The sequence below is a fragment of the Nuphar pumila genome, chromosome 12 (genome assembly GCF_984573655.1).
Source record: "Nuphar pumila chromosome 12, dmNupPumi1.hap1.1, whole genome shotgun sequence".
Taxonomy (NCBI): Eukaryota; Viridiplantae; Streptophyta; class Magnoliopsida; order Nymphaeales; family Nymphaeaceae; genus Nuphar; species Nuphar pumila.
The window spans coordinates 52,495,337-52,518,298 of record NC_143260.1 but is presented as its reverse complement, the minus strand read 5'-3'; the positions used below and the strand labels follow the sequence as shown (position 1 = coordinate 52,518,298).

At 36.6% G+C, this 22,962-nt stretch overlaps 1 pseudogene; it reads left to right on the top strand.

Annotated features, from left to right (window-relative positions):
• Window positions 1–4,021: 4,021 nt before the first annotated feature.
• LOC149820904 (putative pentatricopeptide repeat-containing protein At3g01580 pseudogene) lies at window positions 4,022–6,406 on the top strand (annotated as a pseudogene).
• Window positions 6,407–22,962: the final 16,556 nt, after the last annotated feature.

The window sequence follows — 22,962 nt, the reverse complement described above, 5'->3', positions numbered from 1 at the left end:
TTCCGTAGTTGTCAAAATGATCTCTAAAGAAGGCTAAAGCCCTCAATCATGAGATACACAAATGAGATAATGCCAATCTTGGGTTTCCCTGGCAAGCCAGGATAAGAGCAAGATCCCCATATTTTGTAAGAAGCAAACAAGCAAAAGGGCTATCTGGTTGATGAGCCATCCAATATTGCTTGGCGACAAGAACAATGTTCCGCAGTCTGGCTGTCGGAACACCTAAGCCAGTCATACGTTGAGGTAAAACCACTGAACGCCAACCAATCAAGTGACGCTTACCCTTGAGTTGGCATCCAAACCATAAGAAGCCCGCCGACAAACGTGTCAGCTGCTTCTCTACCCCCACAGACATCACAAACATAGACATAAAAATTTCTGGAATAGTAGAAAGAATATGTCTAACTAAAGTCAGATGGCCAACAATGAAAAGATAAGACCCCTGTTATAAAAGTAATTTGCGCTTTACTTTTTTAATCGTTGGAGCCTACGTGGTAGAAGAAAGGTGCTTCACTTGTAACTGTAAGCCCAGATATATCATTGGCAACTAAAAAATAATGCAGTTGAAAATCCTCTGCCCTACTATAAGCATAGTGGACTGAATATTGAACATATTAAGAGAGCATTTGTTTTCATTCAGAGAAAGCCCAGAAAGAGAGTGAAAAAACTGAAGGATAAGCTTGAACCTAAACGTCTGTTGAACATTTGTATGACAAAAATGATCATATCATCAGCGTAAATAAGAATATGATCTGAGAAATTTGGAACATCTAATGGATTAATGAAATGCGTTGTCATGACCCGCTTAAGCAAGACCACAAGACCCTAAGCAACCGCGTTGAACAACAAAAGTGAGAGAGGGCAACCTTGTCGCAGACCCTGACTCAACTTGAATCAGTCTCCACCAACGCCATTGATATTTAGCATGGCCTATGCATTCGATACCAATTCTCTCACCCAACCACAAAAATGACCACCAATACCGAAATTTGACAACATTTAAAATAGGAAAAGCCAATGAACGAAATCAAAAGCTTTATGAAAGTCTAATTTGAGAACAAAATAAGGCTGACCATTAAGATGCAAAAAATGAACCACTTCGGACGCCATGATGAATGAATGATGGACCCTCTTATTAGGGATGAAGGTGAACTGAGAGTCCAAAAAAATCTGGTGAGCCACAAATTTTAGCCTATTCGCCAAGACCTTGGCAAACATCCGATCAAGAGCACTCATAATCGAGATCGGTTGAAATCGAGAAATATTAGTGGCTTCATCATCTTTAGGGAATAGAGAAATAATAGCTAAGTGAAATGGAGAAGGCAGTCTAGAGTTATGATAGAACTCGCCAAACATGCTAACCACATTCGACTTTACACAGTTCCAAAATATTCTTAAAAAGTCCACATGAAACCCATCAACACCGGGAGCTTTTCAACCCGACAGATCCTTTATGGCCCTAAAAATCTCATCTTCAGAGAAACTCCTCTGCATAGATCAGGCTTGCTCTTGATGAATTGCCCCAACCAAGACATTACCAATGACTCCCTCTAAAGTTAACAAAGAATAATATAGTCTTGAAGAAAAGTGTGATTATCGGATTAACATGCTGATTGAGATAGGGAACACCCCCAATGAAAATATAAGAGCCGACCTTCCTCCTATGATGATGGGGAGTATATGAGTGAAAAAATGTAGTGTTGTCATCAGCAACAGCAAGCCATTTCACCTTAGACCTCTGCTTTCATTAAATTTCCTCTTTGACCCTCTAGCTTTTCATCATAGATAACTCAATCGACCTGGCCTGAAAGCTTAGAAGTTGTAAATTCGAGAGAAAGTCGGCGAACAACATAGCCTGATACAATGCCAAATTTTCATATTTCCATGCAACTATTTGCTAAAATTTCTCCACATTATGACTATGAAGCCAGTCCTTGATATCTTTAGCAAGACAAGAAAGCTTCTTGTGAACCTGAATAGCCGCCCAATGCTCATCAAGGGGCTTGTTCCAAGAATTAGTAGTAATCGAGAAAAAATCTGACTCCTGGAGCCACCATTCTTCAAACACAAATCTCCTGACGGATCTAAAGCTACCCCCTAATGAGTGATGACCTGTCCATGATCCGAGATGGTGGGAACAAACACCACACACTTAACGTCGGGAATGAGGTCTAGTAAATTAAGAATGAAAAAAACCTATCAAGGACCCTGCAGCACAGGCGAGACCGCCTATTCGACCAAGAGAAATGTTTCTCAGTTAACAAGATAGGATATAAGAGATGGCAATGAACAAAATCTTGAAAACCACGCATAGAGGGATTAGGAAGGATGAGGTTATTGGAGTCATGCGTAGAAAGTAAATAATTGAAATCACCTATAAGAAGGTGACACTCCGCGTTAGAAATGACCAACCTATCTAAATCATCCCAGAGTGTGGGCCTCATGGAGGCAAGATGAGGGCCATAAACAACAGATATCACCACCCTCCTACCAACCTTCTGCAAATTGAAAGCAATAGACATAGAGAAAAAGACCGATATCCAACTGGGATAAACTTAAAGAGTGATTCCTCAAGATAAGGATACCTTCGACATGACTGACCGCAGGCTTAAATAAATAATTGGCTCCCCGCCAGATGCTGGAAGCAACAACATGCTGGATGACCTCCATTATAGTTTCACAAAAAGCGAGCAGGCCAGGCTTCTCCTGTCTAACCCAATTAGCCAAGAACAAGCGTTTCGTGGGATAATTCAATCCCCTAATATTCCAGCAAACAATCTTCATGGAACAAAACTTGAAAATACCCAGGGGTGGTGGGGCTTGGACGACCTTCTTGGAGACCTTCCATCGATAGTTGAATCCTTTAAGAGGGTCCAACTCCTTTTGCGGTTACCATTGATGATTTGCTGAATATCCCCAACACAAACAGCAACCCTCGAATGACCGTTGGAATCGCCTATCTGACCACAGTCTGCACCACCTGAAGGGCATAAAAAGTCTCCACTAATAGCAGATACTACCGAGATCATAGAATCCATATAAGCAGATATCCAACAACCTAGCAGCGTCGACAACCTCAACACCCAAGGACTGCAGACTTGGACGCTTTCAAAGCATAGGCATAAAAAAGAGGATAACCTCACCCCACAATGAACGTCTGAACGAGGCACTGTATGGCGGAAGACCAAAAGGTGGGGCAGAGAAGAAGACCTCAGGGACTTTAGGTGATAAAGAAAATGGATGCAAAACCGAGAAACCAATCACCATGCATCTGTTTGCATGGTTGGTGCAGACAGTAAACGAGATAATATTAATTACCAAATAATCAGAGCGTCTGGAAGGGAAAATAATGAAGGACGATGGCAGAGTCGTCCTTTGCCCACCATGTGCAACCCAACCCAGTCGCACCGCCAAGCTGCCACGGGAAAGGGCGCAATGAGAGAGAGAGAGAGAGAGAGAGATAACAATTAGGCTTCCTTAGTGGGGGGGCTCATAGGAAGAGAGAGCGGAGAATGAGGGGCAGCAAACGAGGTGGAGGAGGTGAAAGAAGGGCAGCGGCGATGGCGGTGGTCGAAGCAGGGGAAGAGGAACAGTAGGCAGGCAACGAAGAGAGAGAGAGAGAGGGGGTGGCACTAGGGTGGGAAAAGAAATTTTTGTTTTTGTGAAGCTCGGACAACGTTTCAAACATTTAAATCCCATTCACCTCTGAGGACACTGGTTCAACCAGCCAAAAAGTTGAATGCATTTCTTTTATATATATATATATATATAGAGAGAGAGAGAGAGACCTACTCTCCCAAGCCAAACACACTGTCTCATTTAAGCTAAACGAGCTCCTCATGGCTAGGCTCACCCGGTATACAAGCCGAGTCACCATCTCGTTAGCCAGCCCCAGTTGGAGGATCCCTGGATCCCAAGTTCTTCCCATCCTTTACCTTGCAACAAACTAACATGGAATGAATTCTCCTCGATGCTTCTTCAATAATAAATTTGGGGTTCTGACTGTCCTACGCATGGAAGCATGAATTGGTTATTTACTTTGGTCCAAAGACTCCAATCAAAACCGTCCGCCAAGTGTTTGATCGTTTGTAAGATCACCACTGCTCCGACCCTTCCTTACCACATCCACGAGAAGCAGCCGTTCTCCTCACAGGGCCCGCCTTACGGAGCCACCATCCCTACAAGTCCACCTCAAAGATCCAGACTCTCGAACTTTGACACCATCTTCATGGTCTTGAAATCTGCTAAGAATGTCTACTCACCGAGCGAGGTTACACAAGTGCATGGTTTTCTAGTAGTGAGTGGCTATCACCCCAATGATGTGACCTTGGGAGCACAGTTGGTGAACATGTATGTCAACTGTGACAGGCTCAACGAGGCTCTCTGTGTCTTCCATCTATTGTCCACGAGGACTGTCTTTGCTTGGAATTCGGTTATGAAAGGATTTCTCAACCGGGGGCTGTTTGAGGAGACGCTTGAATTTTATGAGTTGATGCTCTCTGAAGGGCTAACACCTGACAATTTCACCTTCCCATGGGTGCTGAAGGCTTGTTCTGGTCTGTCTGATCTTCAACAGGGTAGGAAGGTGCACGATTTCATCCACGAATGTTGGGCTCAGCAGAAGCGCTGTCCTAACGCATTTGTGGAGTGTGCGCTTATCGACATGTACTCGAGGTGCGGTAGTGTAGGTGAAGCGCGCATAGTGTTTGAGAAAATGACTCAGAGAGATTTGATTTCTTGGAGTGCCATGATTTGTGGTAGTGTTCAAAGTGGAAGCTGGTCCAACGCATTGTCTTTGTTTGTGAAGATGATCTCGGAGGGCCTGAAGCCCGATTCTGTGACACTGGCAACCATCCTTCCTGGTTGCGGCAGGATGGGGGCTCTTGTGCAAGGTGAATCCGTTCAGGGTATTATTGTGAAGTGTGGTTTTGAAAGCGATTTGTGCGTGATGAACGCTTTGATTGATATGTACTGCAAATGTGGGAGTACCCATGAAGCAAAATGCCTGTTTAATAGTATGGGCATCAAGGATGTGGTGTCATGGAGTACCATGATTGCTGGACATTCTCAGAATCGCGAGTATGGGGAGAGTTTGCAGATGTACACCAGGATGAACGAATCAGGTGTTAGACCAAATTCTGTTACTATAGCTGGTCTGCTTCCTGCCTTTTCTGGTCTGAAAAATTTCAATAAGGGAAAGGAAATCCACAACTTTGTCATAAGAAATGGATTGGAGTTTGACGTGTTTGTCAGAAGTGCGTTGATAGACATGTATGCCAGATGCGGATTGATGAGACAAGCAGAAATGGTGTTTGAGATCTTGTTGGAAAGAGATATTGCTATTTGGAACTCCATAATCACAGGATATGCTCTCAATGAAAATATTAAATCAGCCTTTGAACTGTTACGACAGCTCCAAAAAGAGAAAATGAAGCCAGACTCCATCACCCTTTTGAGCATAATTCCATTGTGCACCCACTTGGCAATGGTGAGACAGGGGAAGGAAATTCATGGATATGTGATGAGGGGTGGTTTCGAGTCAACTGTTTCCATAGGGAATTCTCTGATTGACATGTATTGCAAATCTGGGCATTTAGAACTTGGGATGAAGGTTTTCAAATTGATGAAGGAGAAGGATACTGTGTCATATAACACAATGGTTGGTGCCCTTGGAATGCATGGAAATGGAAGTCATGCTTGTACAATCTTCAATGAGATGCTGAATGCAAGAATGAAACCTGACAATTTAACATTTGTTGCACTGCTATCAGCTTGCAGTCATGCAGGTATGCTTGACCAAGGTTGGTCAATCTATAAATCCATGACAAAAACTTACGGAATTGAACCTGATATGGAACATTATGCATGCATGGTGGACCTTCTTGGAAGATCAGGGCACCTTAATGATGCATGGGAGTTTATCAAGAGTATGCCAGTTGATCCAGATATTGATGTTTTGGGAAGCTTACTTGGTGCTTGCAAACTTCACAAAGATATTGAACTAGCAGAGCATATATCAAGGAAAATTTTTGACATGTTTCCTGAAGAGACAGGGTATTATGTACTTTTATGCAATACATATGCAACCGCTGGAAGATGGGATGATGCAACGAGGGTACGTGCAATGATCAAGGAAAGAGGGCTCACAAAGGAGCCTGGCCGTAGTTGGATTCAGATAAGAGGATCTGTTCACTCATTCCTAGCTAAGGACAGTTCAAATCCCCAATTCAATTTAGTAAGTGAGACACAAGAAAGTTTGGTATTGATGATGAAGGATGAAGGCTATGTTCCTGACTTAAGTTTTTGCTTGCTTGAGCCAGAAATTGATGATTCAGAATATGTAACCTTAGACAAATTCCATCATCAAAAGCTTTTAACGCAAACTGCAGTTTCCTTTTCAGAATAGCGTGTCTCAGATGGGTATTTCTAGAAATGCTTTCTGCCTCCAAAGTCCAAACGATATATTTTTTTTCACTAATAGTTGTATATCGATCACTTTGCTGAAATGTCCAATCACAACGCAGACTACGAGACCTGAGTACATCATACATGCACCTTATCAAAAGATGCCATTTGCTAGAAGTACTGCTGTTAGTGGTGATACCGGCTATTGGTATGCTTAGGGAAGAAGCCAAGCTTCAATGGTGAAATTGGGAGAAAGAGAGGGAGAAGGAAAATCTGCTGAAGCATGGAACTATGGGGGTTGGCTAGGAGGGGGAATGGGAGAGTTAGGGAATTGGAAATTGGTTAGGAAGAGGTTGGGAAGGATGAGGCTGAGGGGATTCTCTCAACTATAATTAATTGAGAGCTTAATCTCAACTAGTAACACTAGAAGCGAACATGTTATATGTTCCCCCCTGAACACGCAGGTGCGTGTTCTTGGGTCTGAATGAGCGCCATGTTTGTAAGCATGTGGGGCTCATTTCCCCGTGTGTGTTTGCATCACTTAGCATCGAAGTTTGGTGCGTTTGCAAAGACTTAAGTATCCTTTCCCGCCATTAGCGCTATGAAACGACGTTTCGAGTAATGTACCAAAATGTCTTCCAGCCAGAAAATGGAGGATAACCTTTTGTTTTCGCACTAAGCAGTAAACACCTTTGCTTGAAGAGTCTCAACCTCGAAATATGTCGCCCTCTCCATTCTGGATCACCCTTACACCTTCGGAGGAGCACCCTTTGTCGTCATCTGCTGTCGCGGGAGCACCCTTTGCCGTTGTCTGTTGTCGGAGCACCTTTTACCGTCATATGTTGTCAGACCACCCTTTGTCGTGCAGCTGAGGATCTATAAGATATTAAATCAACAAGAGCAGATTCAAAAGTATACTCTACAACTGGTAGCTCCATGTTCTTTTGCAGAAGTTCTGACAACTCTGTATCAGGGGTCAGATCCTACATATCCTTTACAAGCAAATGAGCTCATTCGTAATGGTTGTACATACTCATCGAAAATAAATAATTGAAGATCTTTACAAAGAATGGGTTGACCCTGCCAAAGGAAAGGTGGTTTGAAGCATGACAAAGCATGATAAGGTATCACTCGTGAGGAGTATAATAAATTGGAATTTATTAACTTGGTATGCAAACTTTATAAACTTTGTTCAACATTCAATGCCATTTAGTTATTTGTAATGATCTTCGAGTTATTATTTACCATGCCAATAAAACTAATGATTTATAGTATTAGCATGTTTTGACGTAATTCATACGACAAATATCATAATAATTGACACTAGCAAACACAATATCTATTTACAACGATTCATACTTCAAATAATGTGCAATGATTTTAATAGAAATCACTAAATGAGCAATGATTTGAACACACAAATTGATGTACATATTGCATAATATACTACAAATCGATACGACAATTCAGCATAATCGCTTATTCATATTATAAATCGATACGATAAACATAAGCATAATAGCTTACAAATTGATATTAACAAACAAAACAATATCTCTCAAATCGATAGTATATTACTACAACCATGATTTGCGTTATACTATTCCAATATTTTCTATACAAAGGTAAATCGTTGTGGCTGACATAGACGTCATTGTGTAAATCTCATAAATCGTCAATCGAAATACAGGTCTCACAAGGCATATCGATTTTTGACAACTAGCGGGATGTGAAACGATGTTTCTTTTATAAATGAATGACACATATTTTGGTAACAAAGCCAAATCGACATGATTTATGATTTATACATTTAAATCAACAACGATTTATACATTTAATGTAGTAGCGATTTGATATATAAAGTTAGCAAGATTTGTAAGTTTGCTAAATTGTACAACGAGGTTTACTGTTGAAGCCCAAACATTGCAACGATATGTACTTATGAAGGGTGCGATTTCTGCATCGATTTGTAAGTTTAAAGCATCGATTTGTATATTTAAAGTAGGAACAATTTATACGTTTGATGCAATAGCGATTTATACTAACCCTAAATGAGCAATGATTTGAACACGCAAATGGCCACCTCATGTCGCTACAATTGTTATTCCTCACACACAGGTTTCAATTACATACTACAAATATCTAACCCTAAACCTAAACCCTATACCCTCACCGTAAACCTTAAACCCTAAACCCTAAACCCTAAATATCTTACTAAACCCTAACGGTAAACACTAAACCCTTAATATATTACTAAACCCTAAACCCTAACCCTAAACCATAACCCTAAACCATAACCCCTAAACCTGAAACCCTAAACCCTAAACCCTAAACCCTAAACCCTAAACCCGAAATCATAAACCCTAAACCCCAATCCCTACAACATAAACCCAAAATCCAAAACCTAAAACCCAAAACCCTAGATCCTAAACCCCAAACCCTAAACATCGTGTTGATTTTTTCTTTAGTAAGTCTAAACATCGTGTTGATTTGTTTATTGTCTTTCCTTTCCGCCTTTTATGAATCAGTATCAAGTAAATTGCTATACGACATATCATTCACATAGAAAACGCTCGTAAAAGCAAACTGTGATAGTTATAAAGTTGTCAATCGATTTGTACTTTACTAAGTCTAAACATCATGTCGATTTGTTACTATACCTTAACCTAAACCCTAAACCCTAAACCCTAAACCTAAACCCTAAACTCTTAATATCTTACTAAACCCTAACCCTAAACCCTAAACCCTTAATAAATTACTAAACCCTTAACCTTAAACCCTAAACCCTAAAACCTAGACCATAACTCCGAACCCCGAAACCCTAAACCCTAAATTCTAAACCCTAAACATCGTGTTGATTTGTTCTTTAGTAAGTCTAAACATTGTGTCGATTTGTTTACAACTATTTTCTTTTCGCTTTTTATGAATCAGTCATTAGGTACATCGTGATACGACATATCATTCACGTAGAAAATGCTCATAAAATCAAATCGCTATAGGATATCGTTCCCATAGACAAAGCTCGTAAACGCAAATCGCGATAGGACAAATCGTTTTTTATTTAGGTCTGTTGTTGTACAGATCTTGATAGAACACTTCTTCTATAAAACAGTGATAATGATTTGCAAATTTAACTTAATGTATGTTGCTCTACAGATCGTGATAGAACACTTCTTCTATATAACAGTGATAGTGATTTGCAACTTTTTAATAGTTATCAAGTTGTAAATCGATTTGTACTTTACTAAGTCTAAACATCGTGTTGATTTGTGTACACGTGCGTAAAACCTTATTCTATGTAAAACCCTAATATAGATATGTGAAAAACCCTAATCTATGTAAAACCCTACCCGACCCGACCCATTGTCCATGTCTAAAACCCTAATCTATTTATCCTCTTTTCTGTGGCAGCGCAACTTCTTCTTCTTCTTCTTTTTTCTCCTCTGCCTTCTTCTTTTTCTTCTTGTCCTTCTTCTTCTTCTTCTTCTTCCTTGTATTTTTCTTTCTTCTTTGTTCTTCTGTATTCCTTCTACCTGTGCTTGATAGATGGGTTTTGATGCTGATAACGTAGTTGTTTCACGCTGTGAGAAAAGATCTGTATAATCTTCGATGATGATTATGGTTGTTATCTTCTGTGTATACATCGATATATTCATGGCACATATGACTATGACATATTTATTATGAAGTATATCGAAGCTTACACAGAATATAACGACCATAATCATCTTCAATCGTTGCCACCATACCAGAGCAAGCACAAATATTCTGCATGATAGACAGAGGGTGATGTTGATATTCATCTATTTGATCTATTCCTACTGCTGGACCCTCCATTATTCACAAACCATAAGTCATAGTTGAAAAAATATCTACCTACCTTCGATATACTTTATGACAAATATGCACATAGAATCAGTTCCTTCTAGCGGTGAGTGCCTGAGCTGAAGTTTGTGAAGCATATTCTCAAGAGTGCGCTCATTTTTTGCTATAAAGCGATTCTATGTGCCAATCGAATATATATCTCTCTAGAGCTCTTGCTAGCTGGAATATGAACTCTGTGCCAGGAGTGATAACATTGAAGGATCTCTGAAAACAAAGAATGTGCAGTACTCTAAAAGCAAAGAATGTTCAGCTGAGAATATTTGCATAAGAAGCAAAGAATGTGCAACACTCATATATTTTGTAATGATTGTGGTTGTAATGTATCATTGAAGTTAACTTGATTTATAGTTTACTATGCCTAAACATCGTGTCGATTTGTTTATTGTATTTTCTTTTCCATTTTTTATGAACCAGTCATTGTATAAATTGCGGTAGGACATGTTCACATATACAATGCTCATAAAATTAATTCGCGAAAGGACAATCGGTATCAAACAAATCACTATATCAATTATCGTACAGTGATATCGATTTGCTACTAAGTTAGGATTTATAGTTTACTAAGTATAAACATTGTATCGATTTGTTTATTGTTTTTCTTTTCCTTCTTTTATGAGTCAGTCAGTGTGTAAATCGTGGTAGGACATATCGTTCACATAGACATTGCTCGTAAAAGCAAATCGCAATTTGTTTAGTTTTCTTTCTGCCATTTATGAATCAGTCATTTTGTAAATCACGATGGAACATATTGTTCGCTTAGACAAAGGTCTTAAAGGCAAATCGTGATAGTTCATAGTCTTTATACGTACAAATCGTTTATACATTTAAAGCATCAATGATTTATATATTTAATGATTTATGATTTATATATTTAAAGCATCGATGATTTATATTTATATAACGAGGATTGAGGATGACAAAGAAAGATATTTACAAATTGTGTCATATCTTACTAAACCCTAACCCTAACACTAAGCCCTAAACCCTAAACCCTAAACTTAAATCCTAAACATTATACCTAAACCCTAAACCCTAAATGAGGTGTAAATTTGAAGGCTAGATTAGACAACGATTTGGTTATGCAATTGTATCGCGATTTGTACTCATGCCAATAGCGATTTCCATCCAGTTGTGGCAGACATAGACGTCATTGTGTAGGTCGCGATATAACAATACATGGTATAACATCTTAAAAATTGATACTAGAAAATACCTAATATCTTACACATCGATATACATATCGCATAATATATTAATCATCGATACAACAATTCAGCATAATATTCTTAATATCGATTTAAGATATTGTTTTGATTCGTAATATCGATTTCTATCATGATTATGTATATCGATTTAAGATATTATTTTGATTATTAATATCGATTTAAGATATTGTTTTGATTCTAAATATTGATGTTTAAGATATCAATACGAATTTTCAAATCGATTTAAGATATTGTTCTGAATCTTAATATCGATTTCTATACTTATTCTTAATATGAATTTAAGATATTGTTTTATTCTTAATATCGATTTATAAGCTATCAATAGTAATTTTTATATCAATTTGCATGATATTTGAATATCCGATTGCGTTATACTATGACAATATTTTCGCAATAAAGGCAGATCTTTGTGGCTGACAACGACGTCATTATAAAATCTTTTATTATAAGACGTGAACCGCCAAAAGCATGAACCGACAAAAAATCTTTGGCGGGTCCCATAAGCATTAAACTCCTCAGCTATAAAAGAAGTTCTTCACAATATTTCTCCCTAAATGTTTCACAAAAATTCTAACGCTTCATCTTCTTTTGCCGGAGCACCCTTTGTTGTCTCGGTAAGTTTTTGTGTTGTGCATGTTTTCAATGGCTTACATTCCTAAGAGAAGAAACACTTCGTCATCAGCAGACAAAACTCTTGACGTAATCGTCCAAGAGTATGCTTTGTATGATCAAGTAGAAGCGTACTACAGAATAATAAAGATTGAGAATGATAAAGAAAGGGAGCAATTATTGGTAAAGTATAGATCAGAGCCTAATTCGTCAGATATTGAAGATGATAATCCAATGATGAAAAAGAAGAAGAAGGATGACGAAGACAAGAAAAATGAAAGGAAGGAGGAGGATAATGAAAAAAAGCAAAGGAAACCAAGGCAAAGGAAGGATGAAGTGGAGGATAGAGGAAAGCAAAGGAATAATGAGGAGGAAGAGAAGCGAAGGCAAAAGGAGGAGGAGAGGAGAGGAAAAAGAAAATGAAGAATAAGGAGAAGGAGGAGAAGCGAAGGCAAAAGGAGGAGGAGAGGGAAAAGCAAAGGAAGAGTAAGGAGAAGGAGAAGAAGTGAAGGCAAAAGAAGGAGGAGGAGGAGGAGAGGGAAAAGCAAAGGAAAGAGAAGGAGGACAAGGAAGAGAAGGAAAGACAAAGGAAGAAGTAGAAGGAGGAGGAGGAGATGGAAAGGTAGTTGAAGAAGAAGGAGGAGAAAATGGAACTGATGAAGCATGAATTTTTTGAAAAGCAAAGGAGGATAAGGCAAATGAAGAGTGAGGCGGAAGAGTGGGAAAGGCAAAAAAAGAATAAGGAGGAGAGGGAATGGCAATTGAAGAAGGAGGAGGAGGAAGAGAAGGAAAGGCAAATGATGAAGATGGAAGAGGAAAGGCAAAGTAAGAAGCATCAGAATAAGAAAGAGAAAGAAATGCAAAGGAAGGAGAAGGCGGACGAGGAAGAGAAGGAAAGACAAAGGAAAGAGAAGGAGGACGAGGAAGAGAGGGAAAGGCAAAGAAAGCAGGAGGATGAGGAAGAGAAGGAAAGACAAAGGAAGGAGAAGGTAGATGAGGAAGAGAAGGAAAGACAAAGGAAGGAGAAGGAGGACGAGGAAAAGAAAGAAAAAGAAAGGAAAAAGCATACGATGGTCACCATGGATGGAAGGAAGGAAGAAGTACAAAAGCAGAAGAAGGAAGGGGATGAAGATGAGAAAAGTATGACCAAGGTACGTTAATCGCTACTGTATGTCACGATGTACTGTTGTAGGTATTATTATGTATAGCGATTACTGCGATAGCGATTAATGCGATAGCAATTACTTTATATAGCGATTACTGTGATAACGATTACTATGTATAGCGATTAACTGTGATTTGGTATTTTGTGTTACAGGCAAGTCAGAAGAGAAGCAGAGCAGTAGGTGAAAAGCTGAGAGAACAGTGTCAGTGGCCTGTAGTTTTGTCGTGGTTTAGAAAGTTGAGTGAATATCAGAAGGACCGATTACAAAAGTTGCACTTCGACAGCCTTCTGGACCAACATTATTTTGAAAATTGCTGAAACACCATGACCCACCTGGTCAATAAGTGGAACCATAAGACGAACACGTTCCAGTTTGGGGGTTTTGAGATGATCATGACCCTAGAAGATGTGGCACAAATTACGGGTCTTAAGTGTTGTCCTAACACGAAATTCAAACTATAACCCAAGGGACAATTGCACGGCCCTTCTAGGAATGTCGATAGAGAAATGGTGTGAGTATATTTCTGGTGGAAGCAATTCCTCATCGATGAAAGTTTAGTTTTTCCATAATAAATGGGAAGGCTGGTCCGCTGCATGTGCATCTGAAGCAGCTGACCAAGAGTTGCGCAACTTCTTTCTTTATTTTTTTGGACTTACTTTATTTTTTGATTGTTCTGGTTTGAGAATAAGTTACTTGTGACTGCAGTTCCTGAAAGACTTAGATGAAGTCGACAACTGGGCATGGGGTGCTGCTATACTCGCACGCTTGTACAATCAACTTTACCGTGCAAGTAGGGGTACGAAAATCATCTGGGAGTTTTGGCCATTTGTTCAGGTATTTGTTTATTACATATTTAGTGCTTGTGGACTAAGCTCGTTGAAGGTTGTAGTCTTACTAATATATTGTTTTTGTAGGCCTGGACTTAAGAGCATATTATTGCCTTGCATCCTCAATGTGGCCTTGCGGTTTGTGGTTTTTCCATAATCGGTGAGTGAGTTTCAATAAATGTCAAGTGAGAAAATGCTCAATTTATTTTAGATGGGCTGCAATTAAATGAGGTAAATAGTTTTAAATCATTGTAATGTTTAGCATTCTTAAGTAATCATCACTTTATGATTTTGTCTTCCTTAGTACAAATCGTTATCTCCTTTGCATCTAACTTTCATTAGCGTAAAATGTTATATGGTTTTGCATTCTTAAGTAATCACCACTTTAAAATTTTGTCTTCTTTATTAAAAATTGTTATCGCATTTGCATCTAACTTTTATTAGCGTAAATCGTTGTAATGTTTAGCATTCTTAAGTAATCATCGCTTTAAGATTTTGTCTTCCTTAGTACAAATCATCATCGCCTTTGCATCTAATTTTCATAACCGTAAATCATTGTAATGTTTAACATTCTTAAGTAATTATCGCATTCAATATTTCATTTTCCTTAGTACAAATCGTTATCGCATTTGCATCTAACTTTCATTACCATAAATCATTGTAATGTTTAGCATTCTCAAGTAATCATCGCATTCGGCATTTTATTTTCTTTAGCACAAATCATTATCGCATTTACATCTAACTTTTATTACCGTAAATCGTTGTAATGTTTAGCATTCTCAAGTAATCATCGTATTCAACATTTTGTCTTCTTTTGTACAAATCGTTATCACATTCAGCATTTTGCATGAATAATTATGTCTATATCTAAACCACAATCTCGATTGTATAGGTTGTGCGGAGACCTTATGGGAATAAGGAGGACGAGGACGACGAGGTTGTTTTCGAGGCTGCGAGATTGTCTATATGCGATATTTGACTCTTTAGCAAATGTGAAGCCGAGATACAGCATGGTAGTCGAGTACTCCTATAAGCTGGCTTGGAATAGTCGATACCAAAATTGCCTGTGGCATTGAAAAGAAAGATGAATAGTGGTGGGGCCATAAACGTGAATTGGCACGAACGCTTCAGGAAATAATTGGATAGCTAAAACAAAGGAGGTGTTCTTGCCATATGATATGATTATAAAGAACAACAATATGACCTCAACTATTTCAAACAATATTGGCAACCCATGCATGGAAATCAACAGATTGAGGAGAAGCAACCTGAAAGTGAGGTCACTCTTGTCCCCAAGCGTGTCGTCCTTCAGCATAGACGTAATGTCCATCGTGTCTATTTGGCAGATACTATGATTCCATTTGTTGCAGTACACGATAAGGAGCAAACACAACTCTCAAAGGAGAAGGTATCGTTCGACCAAAGGTTAGCGATGCTGGAGAGTGAGAATAAGGAGTTACGAAAGGATGTACAGAATTTGAGTAAACAAATTGGGTCGCTGGTTGAGATGATTACCAATGGGTTTTATAAGATCGAGGGAACGAAGAGGCCACCGAATAAAGAGACTCCACCAAGCCCAAGAAAGAGACGAGTTCTATGTCCATCTGAGTCATCAAACGCAAGTGAATAAACATATATGATTTGTGTATCCCGATAATTCTATGTTGTAATTCTGACATTCTTTATTGTAATTATATAATTCTTTTCTTAATAAGTGTAACATAGAAGTACCTTTGAAAAATCGACAAGACTACATAAACTTAGGTTTGTAATTATATAACTCTTTCATGATTTGTACTTACGTATAGAGATTATTGGCTTAGGGTTTATTATATATCGTGATTTTTGTGATAGCGATTACTGTTTATAACGCTTAATATGTATAGTATTAAGGAAGTTACCACGATTTGTACTTATGTTTGCTAAATCGTATAACGATTACTAGCTTAAGGTTTATTACTTTTAGCATTTCTTGTGATAGTGATTACTTAATCTATCGATTACTCAGTATAGCGATTATAAAGATACCATTATTTATACTTATGTTTGCTAAATCGTATAGCGATTACTGGTTTAGGGTTTATTATTTATAATGTTTCCTGTGATAGCGATTAATAGATATAGCGCTTATGCAGTTACTATGATTTGTACTTACGTTTATTAAATCGTATAGCGATTACTAGTTTTGAGTTTATTATGTATAATGATTCCTTTAGTTGCAAGAAACATTGCATAACATTAGTATAGGGTTTAGGATCTGACACGCTATTGATGTTATGCTACGTGTCATTCATTTACACGTACTAACATCGTGTCGATGATACTAGCAAATGAAACGTCTTTTAATTAATGCGCAATATAATTTATTTATTTCTTAATATTCTTTTTGCGTGACTTTTGAAAACTGGCAGGATGTGAAACGATGTGAACAATAAATGAATGAATCATCGTGTTCTGCAAGGCACACAAGACGTTTCCTTTAATAACATGGAACAGGCGACGTTTTATTTAAAGAAGAAAAAGAGACTTTTCTATAACCTGCTTCGTGAGCAACGAACAGAAAAATCGATGTTTCCTCTAACTTCCTTCTAAGCGTAAGTTGTATCGATGTCGAAGAAGGATGCTACGATTCAGTCAAACGTTCGTAAAAATGGGTACCTTCGATTTTTATAACCTGCTTCATCTTTTTTACGTCGTTTATAGTTTATTTACTGAATATAATGCTATAGTTATTTTACTGAATATTCAGCTAATTTCAATGCAGTATCTACAAAACAAGGTGCCAGAAAACTCAGCAAAGTGCTCGAAGAGAACATCAACCGAATGCGAGATGAATTTGCAAAAGGACACACTATCAATAATTTTGTACGTATGAAACCACTATCAGTTATACATTAACGTATACCATGGGTATGTATATTAACAAATGCACATTTGTTCTAAACAGACTGTACACGATTTGGTCATGTATATTCAAAGCAAGGGAAGGACCATGTCGGTCCGCGTCGTCACCCCTTATTTTATGGTATATTGGTTATCTTATATGTTTATTTTGTCATTTTATTTACTAATGTACCTTCGTATTTTAAACCTATTATTATTATTGTTCCGTTCAACAGAGTATTATCCGCCAAATGCCATATGCGGCTGGATTTCTAGATGAAATACAATACTGGGGTGACGATGATCAAATGACAGTCTTTTTTTTAAGTGAAAAGGTTTGTGACCATATCAATTTGTAAGATGTTAAATCTATTTAAGATCTTGTTTTGATTCTTAATATCGATTTTTAATCTATCAATAGGAATTCACATATCGATTTAAGATATTATTTTGATTCTTAATATCGATTTCTATGTTGATTATTCCTTATTGATTTTTAAGATATTGTTTCGATTATTAATATCGATTTAAGATATTGTTTTGATTTTTAATATCGATTTCTATGATGATTCTAAATATCGATTTAAGATATTGTTCACATTCTTAATATCGATTTTTATGCTGATTCTTAATATCGATTTAGGATATTATTTTGATTCTCAATATCAATTTTTAAGATATCAATACAATTTTCTAAATCAATTTAAGATATTGCGCTGAATCTCAATATCGATTTCTATGTTGATTCTTAATATCGATTTAAGATATTGTTTTGATTTTTAATATCGATTTCTATGCAAATTCTTAATATATATTTTTAAGCTATCAATAGAAATTTTTATAGCGATTTAAGATGTTTTGATTCTATGCTGATTCATAATATCAATTTAAGATATTGGTTTGATTCTTAATATCGATTTATATGCTGATTCTTAACATCATTTTTTATGGTGTCAGTACGTATTTCTATATCCATTTTTAAGATATTTTATAATCGATTTGCAGATATTGATTTCTACATTATGGCAATCAGAAAAGCATTGGGTCTTATACGTGTTGGATGTACGAGAACAAAAAATATGGCTATACAACTCCTTGGACTATAACATTGGTGCAGACCGTGACATTGTGAATTTGGTAAGTTTCTATCTTTAAGATTACCATATCTTGTACCGTGGCCCGAAATTTATTTGCTTTTGCATAAACCACAGGTTGGATTTTTCAAAGACATATTGGGTGTTGACATTGGCCCGTAGAGGCTTCACGTCGTAGAGGATGCTCCTTTACAAAATAATGGCATCGATTATGGCATCTTTGTAATGAAGTATATTGAAGCAATATACTATGGACTAGCACCAGAATTCACTGTTGTATGTTGTACACTTAAACATGTTTTATTAACCTATATTATTGACAACTATATTTTTATATTGTTCTCATTTCTGTTTTTTTTTTAGGATGATATACCTGGATTCCGCAAAGAACTACGCGAAGAATTGAAGGATTTTCTAGTTGAGAAAGATATAAAAACCCAGATTGTAAGATTACCTTAAAAGCTACGAAGGTTGCAAGGCCCCCAGAAGTAAGAGAAAGTCATTTTAAACTTCTACCTGTTCTCAAGGATAACGTGAAGAGGGTTACATTCTATTGCTGTGAGAGAGAGATATCAATTTTTGGTTCAACTTTCAATTTCCAAATTCTTTGTATACAGACATTTATAACAAATTTTGTAAGACTGTATAAAACTCACATGGTTCCAGAAACCAAAATTACGAACCTGGCAAACGCGTGTTGAATACGCAAATCACCACCTCAAGCACTCAAATCACAATAATGTAAATTCTGCAACAATTTAAGATATTATATCAATTTTCTGAGATATTGTTTTGTTAATATTGATTTGTAATATATTATGCTGAATTGTCGTATATAGATTTGTAAGATATGTGTTTTCCAGTGTCAATTACTGAGATATTGTTTTGGTTGTTAATATCGATTTGTAATATATTATGTTGAATTGCCGTATATCGATTTGTAAGACATCATGCTGAAATACTATATAACGATTTGTAATATATTATGTTGAATTGTCGTATATCGATTTGTAAGATTATATGTGTTTTCTAGTATCGATTTGTGAGATATGATATTTTTGTTAACATTGATTTATGTATAAGTGTAGCACACAAATGCCACTAAACAAATCGTTGTAATGATATGCATTCAAAAATAAAAATCAAACAAACATTTAGCATTTTGTAGCATGAAAATGCCACTGATTTGCTTTTACGAGCTGTGTTCCTATCGCAATTTACATAATGGTTGATAAAAGTCTAAAACGATTTGCATAAACATTGACCGTGTAATTTTACCGCAATTTATACTCATGCATAGTGCGATTTTTATTCATATGTGGCTGACATAGACGTCATTGTGTAAATCATTATACCATTGTGATTTACACAATGACGTTTGTCTTTTAGACAATGAGCATTGTCTAATTGAATGACACGTACCATTGTGATTTATATAATGACGTATGAAGGCTACGTGCTATCGCGATTTGCTTTTACAAGATATGTCTATATCAATGATATTTCCTAATCGCTTTCACGGGCTATGTCTATGTCAACAAAGGGCGAACATTACAAGCCTTTGTTCACCGCATACATTGCTAATCCCTTTTGCGATTTTCATTCATGTAGGGTAAGCATCACAACGATTTATGAACAGTACACGTCACTAATCGCTTATTAAATTTTCATTGATGAAGGGCGAACATTACAAGCCTTTGTATACCGCATACATAGCTAATCCCTTTTGCAATTTGTAAGATATTATGTGTTTTCGAGTATCGATTTGTGAGATATGGTTTTGTTTGTTAATATCGATTTATAAGCTATTATGTTGAATTTTTGTATATCGATTTATAATATATTATGCTCAATTGCTGTATATCGATGTGTAAGATATTATGTGTTTTCTAGTGTCAATTTTTATGATATTTGTAGTATGATTTTTATTGTAGAATTACAACAAAAAATTATAACATTACAATACAAAATTATCTATTTACAACAAAGAATTATAGAATTACAACAAAGAATTATAGAACTACAACAAAGAGTTATAGAATGCTAAACATTACAACGATTTGTAAGATATGAAAGTTAAATGCTATAACTATTTTAAAGCTGAAGAATCCACATGCAATTTTTGTGTTGCGTTGCTCACTTTTGAATTGAACAGAGCCCGTCATGAAACAAAACAATATCAGACACTACATTAAGTTCAACAAGAAATGCTAACATCCTCCAAAATTGTTACATACCAAAAGACTTGTCATACTCATGCCATCGTTCCACTCAAACAGGTCGGGTGGATTGCAGGTTTCAACATTGTAGTGCACGTCTGTATGGTATTGCTGCATGTTGAAAATTACACAAGTAAGATATTGATAGGTTGCACGTAATACAATTTATATGGGAAGTAATATACTGTATTACATACATGTTCTTAGACATTTTCTTGCCAACCAATTCTAGTGCACCCTTTGTCCTTCGACGACTACGATCAGAGGCAGGTTTCCTTTTGATAACCTTCCCTAGGTGAATATTTCCATCATAATCTACAACGTTTACTCCTGACTTGTCGAAGATGATGTTTATGCTTTGGCGCAACTTCTCACAAGGGTTAGGGAAAGCGTGATTTTCACCTACGTTGTTCGATCTCGTTTTCTTAGATTGGTCTTCACGAGCTGCAACAGACTCATGTTAAATTAATTGCACTTTTTTAAGTAATTCTCTTGACACGTTTCTCATATATACATAGGCTTCTTCGTTTTTCGATGCCAAATCAGCAACATGCATAAGTGACTTACATAGTTGTTGGTAACGGGAGGCTACCTGGCACTTCTCATCAACACTAGATGGACTGACTTTATTTGTCCCTAGTAGTTCAATCTTTGCTTGTCTCGTTCATCTTCGCATTATATATGACCCATGTATTTCTTGTATCTTCTCTTGATTAAGTGTCTTTAATGCATGGCTGTTGAGAAACTCTATTTTGATGACACATAATATGATACACTGTTTTATTTGATTTCATATGATATGATAATATGTTTTCTTGAAAAATGTTATATTATGACTGGATATGTTTTGCCATATATCTAACAAGTATTTGATGCAAGGATATCTCACCCAAAAAGGATGGAGACCTGTTCAAGTACAACCGTAGTGAAATCATACTCCTTGAAGAAAAAGCTTGATGAGCCATGCATTCCTAAAGATCATCTAAAGAGATCGGCTACCTCAAGATGAAGACCTTTTTTCTTCTTTAGAGTCATATGTAACAGAATCTTCAGAAGCATGCATATTGCATATTACATACTCATTCATAAAAGCTATATTTCGTAAAAGTATACGATAGTTTCAAAAAGCTCCTTTTTGAAAACAAATAATTGTACCTTCTTACAACCCTTTATAAAAAAGGTATTTTGACATGATTTTAAAATGTAATAATTGTACCTTCTATCATATACAAGACAACTTGAAAAGTAATGATTTTAAATAAGTAGAAAAAAGACAAAACATGAAAATCGGCTAGACAAAGAGAAACAAATATAATATGTTTTGAAAAGACTTTAGTTACCTTTTTTACAACTCAAAAATGTCGACTTACTTGAAGTCATCATTCTCTTTGTAAAACATTAAATACCTCCTCTAAAGATCTTTTTTATAACTAGTTTAATCTTACTCAAGAATGTTGACTTGCTTAGAGTCTTCATTCTCTCTGTAGACATTGAAAAACACATCATAAAGAAAACTCTTGATATGACTATGTACAAATAAAGATCTCAAAGCATTTATTGTACTTACACTCATTTAAGTAAAGAAGTGACAATTTCTAAATAAAATACTTTAGTACTAAAAATCATTAATTAGTATAAAGACAAAACTACATAATGGCCTACAAATCCAACGTTCAATGTACTATTGTAAGAAATAGACTTTTTACATAAAATATATCATACCTAAAAAGTTACAACGACTAGTGTACCCCAAATATTACTTTTATGGAAAGAAGACTTTTTCGTAAATCCATAAAAATGTTTTTTGAAATGACTTGACATCTCACATCCCAAAAAGACTATCATTTCAAAAAGGCAACGACTATTTTTCTAAAGGCTATATAAACACAAATCAAATAACTTATTTGACATGGACATGTGAGCTTACAACGAGAAAAATTCCTATTCGATATTTGAAAGAGAGCCTAGAAAAAGAAAGAGAAAAGAAAGAGAAAAAGTCAAGAATAGCTCTTTGACAATAAGTATCCTCTGAGTGAAAAGAATAGAACATTCTGAGAATCCTTCATTCGTGCATTCATATCATTTTGAAGGTTCTATAGGAAGTATTGTAACTTTCTGTTATTCACTGTATTCCTTCTTTGTTGAAAGAAGTAGACCTCTGAGAAAGATGGTGTTGCCCTTCTCTATTGAGAAAAGAAGACCTCTGTGAAAAAGGGTGTTCCCCTTCTTTGTTGAGAGAAGAAGACCTCTGTGGAAGAGGGTGTGCCCCTTCTCTGTTGAGAGAAGAAGACCTCTGAGGAAGAGGGTGTTGTACTATTTATCTGGTAACTCGAATGTTATAGTGGAAAGCTCAAGTGGTTTGCTTGAGGACTGGATGTAGGTCTGGGAATTGACCGAACCAGTATAAATTATGTGTTTTATGTGTTGTGCCTTATTGCATTTTATTTTATTTTATCGATCTTTATCGTATTTCACTATTCACCCCCCTCTAGTGGAATTTCATTTGGTATCAGAGCAGGTTTGCTGGTTTCGACATAACAAGTTTTCCAGCACAAATGACATCTACATCTTATGCTCGTGATATTGAAGGTCAACACGCATCTCGTTCTCCTTTCTTCAACAGCTCCAACTATGGATACTGGAAATAC